We start from the raw sequence: 8,780 nt of genomic DNA, 5'->3' as shown, positions 1-8,780 counted from the left end.
CTCAATCTATCAATCAAACATCAATCATTAGCATTTATTGAATGCTCACTGTGTGCAGAGCCCTGTACAAAGCGCTTGGGAGAGTGCAGTGCAACAGAGTTGGTAGTCATAAATAAATAAAATAAATTGTGGTATTTGTTAAGCGCTTACTATGTGCAAAGCACTGTTCTAAGCACTGGGGGATACAAGGTGATCAGGTTGTCCCATGTGGGGCTCACAGTTTTAATCCCCATTTGACAGATGAGGTAACTGAGTTACAGAGAAGTTAAGTGACTTGCCCAAGGTCACACAGCTGACCAGCGGCAGAGAGGGATTGCACGTAGTAAATGTTCAACCAACACCACTGACTGATAGTTCAATCCAACCTGATCTGTTCTTTTCCTGGTATTTCTTAAACACTGACTATGTACCAGGCACTGTAGATACAAAGTAATCAGGTTGGACACAGCCCCCGTCCCACACGGGGCTCACGGTCTTAATCTCCATTTTTCAGAAGAGGTACCTAAGGTCCAGAGGAGTGAAACCATTTGCCCAAGAACCCACAGCAGACAAGAGGCAGGTCTTTCTGACTTCCAGGCCCCTGCTCTATGCACAAGGCAACACTGCTTCTCTATAATGCTATGGTATAATATTGTCCTCTCCCAAGTGCTTAATGCAGAGGTTCTGGACATAGTAAGGGCTCAGTAATTGACTGCTAGTTCAATCCAACCTGTTGCTGTAAGTTTGCACTGCTTGGGATGGGGAGATCCCTTGCTCTCTCCCAGCAGCCATTTGCTCCTGGCGACCTCGTTGTTTCTAAGGAAAATTGCCCAGGGAAAGCAAAGGAGATTTTGAGTCCTGTTTCCTTAGATCATGAGCCCCACGTGGGACTGGGGCTTTCCGAAAAAATGTCCTGAGGCTGTCTGCACCCCGATTTCCGATCACAGTTGAACACCGCCCTGACCCCCCAGCCAGCCTTTCTGCCTACCATCCTCCCTGACTGTGTTTATTGTGCAACAAGTGACATACTTCATTTTAGTCACTCATTCATTCAATCGTATAAATTTAGTTCTTACTGGGTGCAAAGCACTGCTAAGCGCCCTCCCTTCCCTGACACCTTGACTTTCTCCCTTCGTTCTTCCCCCGATCCCACCCTACAGCACTTAGGTATATATGTATATACCTACAATTCTATTTATTTGTATTGATGACTGTTTACTTTTTTGATGTGCATATATCTATAATTCTATTTATGTATATTGATGCCTGTTTACTTTTTTGATGTGCATATATCTATAATTCTATTTATTTATATTGATGCCTGTTTACTTTTTTGATGTGCATCTATCTATAATTCTATTTATATTGATGCCTGCTTACTTGATTTGATGTCTGTCTCCCCCCTTCTAGACTGTAAACCCAGTGTGGGGAGGGACTGTCTCTCTTTATTGCTGAACTGTACTTTCCAAGCACTTAGTACAGTGCTCTGCACACAGTGAGCGATCAATAAATATGATCGAATGAAGGAATACAAAGCACTTGGGAGAGTACACGGCTATAGACCCCTGCTTTGGCTTTTTTTCCCTTCCTCCCTCACCCATTCCCTCTCCCTCCTCCTTCTTCCTCCGGCCCCTCCCCTCACACCCCATTCACCTTGTGCTATTTGACGGTTTTGCCTTTCGGTTCTTCCAAAGGCTAATGATTTCGTGAACCTCGGCCGCCCAGAGGAGCCCCTGCGGTTGCCCGAAGAAAGAGGGAAGCCAGGTTGCGGACATCTGTTCCGGAGAAGCCTGTAACTCGATCCGGTCCAGGGGCAGATGCTCGGCTTAGATAATAGTTCCTTGAAATCCGTCATCTGTCCCGCCACACAATGCACACTCCATTAGAGCAAATTCCCCGGGCAAGCAGATGGACGGCAGCCCCGGAGAGACAGGAGCCAAGAGGCCTTCACCCCCACCCCACACCCCTCAGCCTCCTCTTCCCCTCCCCCTCCTCTTCTACCCTCCTTTCAGCCCTCCTAACGGGAACTGGCCCTGGGCCGGGCCCTGCCTGCCAGTTGGGTCAGAGCTGATGACAGAGTTGGGTCAGATACTGTATTCCACTCTATGTCTTCTGAGGTAAATCAATCAATCAGCGGTATTTATGTCAGTCGATGTTATTTATTGAGTGCTTGCTCTGTGCAGGGCGCTGTACACAGCGCTTGGGAGAGTATGATAGAATGATAATAATAATGATGGTATTTGTTAAGCATTTACTATATGCAAAGCACTGTTCTAAGTGCTGGGGGGATACAAGGTGATCAGGTTGTCCCACATGGGGCTCAGTCTTAATCCTCATTTTACAGATGAGGTAACTGAGGCACAGAGAAGTTAAGTGACTCGCCCAAAGTCACACAGCTGACAAGCGGCGGAGCCGGGATTGGAAACCATGACCTCTGGCTCCCAGGCCCGGGCTCTCGCCACTGAGCCACGCTGCTTCTACCTGCCCGCTATGAGCTTACATTCTTCAGGGAGGAAGACAGACATCAATACAAATAAATAAATTATAGATATGTACATAAGTGCTGTGGGGTTGGGAGTGGGTGAATAGATGGAGCAAGTCAGGGGGATGGAGAAGGAAGTGGGAGAAGAGGAAAAGAGGGCTTAGTCAGGGAAGGCCTCTCGGAGGAGATGTACCTTCAATAAGTCTTCGAAGGAAGGAGGAGAGCACTCAAGGCCAGAGGCAGATGTGGGCAAGAGGTCATCGACAAGATAGATGAGATTGAGGTACAGTGAGAAGATTAATTTTAGACGACTGAAGTGTGTGGGATGGGTTGTAGTAGGAGAAAAGTGAGGTGAGGTAATAATAATGATAATAATGTTGGTGTTTGTCAAGCGCTATGTGCAGAGCACTGTTCTAAGCGCTGGGGAGGATACAAGGTGATCAGGTTGCCCCACGTGGGGCTCACAGTCTTAATCCCCATTTTACAGATGGGGGAACTGAGGCCCAGAGAAGTGAAGTGACTTGCCCATAGTCACACAGCTGACAAGTGGAGAAGCAGCGTGGCTGGAGAAGCAGCGTGGCTCAGTGGAAAGAGCACGGGCTTTGGAGTCAGGGCTCATGAGTTCGAATCCCAGCTCTGCCACTTGTCGGCTGTGTGACTGTGGGCAAGTCACTTAACTTCTCCGTGCCTCAGTTCCCTCATCTGTAAAATGGGGATTAAGACTGTGAGCCCCACGTGGGACAACCTGATTCCCCTATGTCTACCCCAGCGCTTAGAACAGTGCTCGGCACATAGTAAGCGCTTAACAAATACCAACATTATTATTATTATTATCATCTGGGATTTGAACCCATGACCTCTGACTCCCAAGCCCGGGCTCTTTCCACTGAGCCACGCTGCTTCTCTAGGTAGGAGGGGGCAAGGTGATTGAGTGCTTTGAAGCCAGTGGTGAGGAGTTTCTTTTTGATGTGGAGGTGGAAGGACAACCAGTGGAGGTTCTTCAGGAGTAGGGAAGCATTACTGTGTGCACAGCACTGTACTAAGCGCTCGGGAGAAGACAATGTGACAGAGTTGTTGGACACGTTAACAAAATACCTCCCGAGTTACTGTGACAGTGAACCGAGTGGCTGGAGGTCTGGTTCTCCGCAGGTCGGACATAATCCCTCTCTCACGTGGGGCTCACAGTCCTAATCCCCATTTTACAGATGAGATAACTAATAATAATAATAATGTTGGTATTTGTTAAGCGCTTACTATGTGCAGAGCACTGTTCTAAGCGCTGGGGTAGACACAGGGGAATTAGGTTGTCCCACGTGGGGCTCACAGTCTTAATCCCCATTTTACAGATGAGGTAACTGAGGCACAGAGAAGTGAAGTGACTTGCCCAAGGTCACACAGCAGGCAAGTGGCAGAGCTGGGATTAGAACCCACTTCCTCTGGCTCCTGAGCCCATGCTTTATCCACTAGACCACATTGCTTCACAGTTAATGGACTATCCATCCTATCTTAAGCACCTAATAATAAAGATGATGGTGTTTATTAAGTATTTACTGTAGCCAAGCACGGGACTGATAGAGATCACGAGATCCAGTCCATTCCCTGTCCCACACTTGGCTTCCAGTCTCAGTGGGAGGGTGAGCAGGGATCTTTTTCCCCATTTTACAGATGAGGAGACTGAGACTCAGAGAGGTCAAGCGATTTGCTCAAAGTCACCCAGCAGGCAAGCGGTAGAAGCAGGATTAGAACCCTGGATTCCCATCTCTCAGGTCTGTACTCTTTCCACTAAGCCACACTCACAGCACAGAGCACTGAAATGGCTACTTGGGAGAGAACCAGAGAAGTAGAGGTGACTTCTCTCTGTTCCCCCAACTTGCTCTCTGTGTTCTGGGAATCTCACCACTCCCTGGAACCTCCATCAGAAATGGAGCTGCGGAAAAGAAAAGAAGTAGAAGTGAAACTCGAGTCAGGTTCAGGTACGGGGAAGCTCCTTGAATTTCAAACGGAAGCCCTTCTGTCACAACACCTGTGTTGCTTCTGGTTGTTGCAGGGGTAAATTTTGGTGGGGGAGAGGGGGCAACAGGGAGAAGGGTAACCTAGGCCAGTTAGGTTTGGGGGTTAAGGGTAGTCTTTTCCCACTCTAACTCCCCCATCGCTCCATCCGCCTAAAGATTGTGTACAATTCAATGGAGCAATTGTATTTATTGAGTGTTTGGGGTGTGCAGAGTCCTGTACTAAGCGCTTGAGAGAGTACACTGTAGCAGGTAAATGCTGCTACCGCCCGGGCCGCTGTAGATTCTGCAGAGATCTACCAGCCACCCAGAGAGGTACCCTCCAGCCCGAAACACAAGGGCTGCCAAGTGCCAGTTTTCTTTCTCTGCCCACTTCCATCAGCACTACCCTTCAGAAGATGAGCGTGTCAGCCACAAAGGGGGTGAAGCAGCATGGCTTAGTGAAAAGACCACAGACTTGGAGGTCGGGGACCGGGGTTCTAATCCCAGATACGACACCTGCCTGCTAAGAGACCTTGGGAAACTCGTTTAACTTCCCAGTGCCTCAGTTTCCTCTTCTGTAAAATGGGAATTCAATACCTGTTCTCTCTCTTCCTTAGACTGTGAACTCCATGTGGAACAACGACGTGGCTATAGAACCCTGCTTTGGCTTTTCTTTCCCTCTTCCCTCCCTCCCCCATTCTCTCTCCTTCCTCCTTCTTCTTCCAGCCCCTCCCCACATACCCCATTCACCTTCACCCCATTCTACACCCCAAGAAATATGTCGGTCCTGATCTGATTTTATCTCCCCGAGATATTAGTTCAGTAATAATAATGTTGGTATTTGTTAAGCGCTTACTATGTGCAGAGCACTGTTCTAAGCGCTGGGGTAGACACAGGGAAATCAGGTTGTCCCACGTGGGACTCACAGTCTTCATCCCCATTTTACAGATGAGGGAACTGAGGCCCAGAGAAGTTAAGTGACTTGCCCACAGTCACACAGCTGACAAGTGGCAGAGCTGGGATTCGAACTCATGACCTCTGACTCCAAAGCCCGTGCTCTTTCCACTGAGCCACGCTGCTTCTCTCAGTACTGGGTATGCACTCTCCCAAGCGCTTAATACAGTACTGCACACCATAAAGACAATTGACTTATTCACTGATTGATCATTCGATCGTATTTATTGATCGTATTTATTGAGCACTTACGGTGTGCAGAGCACTGTACTCAGGGGTTGGAAGAGTACAATACAACAAGCAAATGAGTTCACCAAGAGAGTCAGTATAGATGGAGAACAGAAGGGGACCAAGATCTGACCCTTGAGGAACCCTTACATGTAGGGAATGGCGGGGTGGGGAGGAGCCCGTGAAGGATACCAAGAAGGAACGGCCAGAAAGATAAGAGGAGACCGGGAGAGGATGGAGTCCACGAATCCAAGTTTGGATAAAGTGTTGAGGAGAAGGGGGTGGTCCACAGTGTCAAAGGCATCTGAGAGGTCGAAGAGGAATAGGAAAGAGTAGAGGCCATTGCATTTGACAAGAAGGAGGTCATTGGTGACCTCTGAGAGGGCATTCTCGGTGGAGTGGAGGGGACGGAAGCCAGATTGGAGGGGGTCAAGGAGAGAGTTAGAGTTGAGGAACTCAAGGCAGTGAGTGTAGATGACTCGTTCTAGGAGCTTGGAAAGGAAGGGTAGGAGGGAGATAGGATGGTTACTGGAATGGGAAGTGGCGTCAAGAGAGGGTCTTTTTAGGATGGGGGAGATGTGGGCGTGTTTGAAGGCAGAGGGGAAGAAGCTGTTGGAGAGTGAGTAGTTAAAGATGGAAGTTAAGGAGGGAAGGAGGGAAGGGGAGATAGTTTCTATGCATAAGAATGGGGTCCCAAGCACAGGTGGAGGGGGTGGCATTTTTCGAAGAGGGAGGAGATTTCCTCTGAAGATACTGCTGGGAAGGATGGAAAAGTAGAGGAGAGGGTTGAAAGTCGGGGGGAGGTGAGTTGGCACTGTTCTAAAATGTTGGTATTTGTTAAGCGCTTACTATGTGCCGAGCACTGTTCTAAGCGCTGGGGTATTCACAGGGGAATCAGGATGTCCCACGTGGGGCTCCCAGTCTTAATCCCCATTTTACAGATGAGGTAACTGAGGCCCAGAGAAGTTAAGTGACTTGCCCACGGTCACACAGCTGACAAGTGGCAGAGCTGGGATTCGAACTCATGACCTCTGACTCCAAAGCCCATGCTCTTTCCACTGAGCCATGCTGCTTCTCTTAAAGTGTTTCCGCCCAGTTTCGAACCGGGGACCTTTCGCGTGTTAGGCGAACGTGATAACCACTACACTACGGAAACTTCCTAACCACTGGGGTAAATACAAGTTAATCAGGTTGGACACAATCCCTGTCCCACATGGGGGCTCGCACTCCAATGGTTCCTTAGGATGAAAAAAATATTTTCCCAGACTTGCACACCAGTTTATCCTCCTTAGATGAGAACATCCTTGGCCAATCAATTAATCAATCATATTTATTGTGCATTTACTCTGTGCAGAGCATGGCCTAGTGGATAGAGCCCAGGCCTGGGAGTCAGAAGGATCTTGGTTCTAATCTTGGTTCCACCACGTGTCTGCTGTGTGACCTTGGACAAGTCACTGTGAACCCCATCTGGGACAAGGACTGTGTCTAACCTGATTAGCTTATATCTACCCCAGTGCTTAGAACAGTGCTTGGGACATAGTAAAGGCTTAATAAATAGATTAGTATTATTATTTCTAAGTGCTTGGGGGAGTATAACAGGATCGGTAGACCCGATCCCTGTCCACGAGGAGCTTAGTCTAGAGTCTAGTTTCCCTAGACAAACAAACCATTGTATCACTGGCTCCAAGAAGGACGACGGGGTTGCCCGAGGGATCAGTGTCCTCTCTGTGACCCTGGGCAAAGACACCTGTGCCTGGGGAGGTTTGGAATGAGGCGGGATGCCATCTTGTTGATTTTCATGAGAGCCTGGAGCCAGAGTGGTCTTTCTTAAACAAACAAGATGAAGCAAAAAACATACTTCTGGATCCACTCCAGCCCATTCCGCATTTTCCCCCTACCCCGTAGGTGGCCCTTTGCTGCCCGGAGGGATTGTGATAGTAGTAACGGTACTTACTGAACACCCACCGACTTGGTGCTGGGCACTGTAGTAGATGCTGGATGGCCGTTTCCCTCCTCCTGTATTCCCTGCACCACGAGATGAATAACCCGTGATTTATTTTTTAAATGCAGCTGCTGGAGGCAGGGAAACTGTGAGCCTGTTGTTGGGTAGGGATTGTCTCTATCTGTTGCCCAATTGTACTTTCCAAGCACTTAGTACCATGCTCGCACACCGTAATCACTCAATAAATATGATTGAATGAATGAAAGGGAAACGGGCTGATGTAAGTAAAAGGCAAAGCCCCCTCCAGCCCATTCTCGCTTCAAAAAGGCTGCGGGTCACCAATAGATCAATCAGTGGGATTTATTGAATGCTTACCAATTGTAGCACATTGTATTAAGCGCTCGAGAAACTACATGGCCTAGTGGATAGAGCACAGGACCGAGAGTCAGAAAGTTATAGGTTCTAATTCCGGCACTTTCATTCATTCATTCAATTGTATTTATTGAGCGCTTACCATGTGCAGAGTACTGTACTAAGCGCTTGGAAAGTACAATTCAGCAATAGAGAGAGACAATCCCTGCTCACACCCAGCTTACAGTCTAGAAGGGGGAAAACAGATAGAAAAACAAATCTGCTGTGTGACCATAGGCAAGTCAAGTCACTTCTCTGTGCCTCAGTTACCTAATCTGTAAAATAGGGATTGAGGCTATGAGCTCCACATGGAACAGGGACTGTGTCCAATTCGATTTGCTTGTTCCATCCCAGCACTGAGTACAGTGCCTGGAGCAAAGTAAAAGCATAACAAATACCATCATTATTATTACAGTACAACAGACTGGGAAGATGTGATCTTGCCCACAAACAGTTTACAGTCTACAGGGGGAGACAGACATTAAAATATATTAGGGAATGGGGAAAGAGTAGAATAAATTCATCAACCGAGTGGCAGCCCTGCCTGAAACCATCTGTCAATCAATAATATTTGTCAAGGATCTACTCTGTGCAGAGCACCGTGCTTGAACGCCTGGGAAATCACAACCATTTGTAGCATAAGCTTCTGGAACGTGACTGCTAATTCTATTGTGCTGTGCTCTCCCAAGCGCTTAGTACAGTCCTCCTGAACATAGTAAGTGTTCAATAAATATGATTGATTGATTAATAAAAAAATTGATATTTGCTAACCACTATGTGCCCATACTAAACG

The 8,780-nt window shown here is 47.8% G+C and overlaps 1 non-coding gene across 1 annotated transcript; it reads right to left on the bottom strand.

The window, feature by feature from the left end:
- Window positions 1–6,717: 6,717 nt before the first annotated feature.
- TRNAV-AAC lies at window positions 6,718–6,790 on the bottom strand. Its single transcript has one exon. It is a non-coding gene; the product is annotated as a tRNA-Val (tRNA).
- Between the last annotated feature and the right edge of the window lie 1,990 nt (window positions 6,791–8,780).

The sequence above is a fragment of the Ornithorhynchus anatinus genome, chromosome 1, assembly GCF_004115215.2.
Source record: "Ornithorhynchus anatinus isolate Pmale09 chromosome 1, mOrnAna1.pri.v4, whole genome shotgun sequence".
Lineage (NCBI taxonomy): Eukaryota > Metazoa > Chordata > Mammalia > Monotremata > Ornithorhynchidae > Ornithorhynchus > Ornithorhynchus anatinus.
This window is presented reverse-complemented; position numbering and strand designations above follow the sequence as displayed.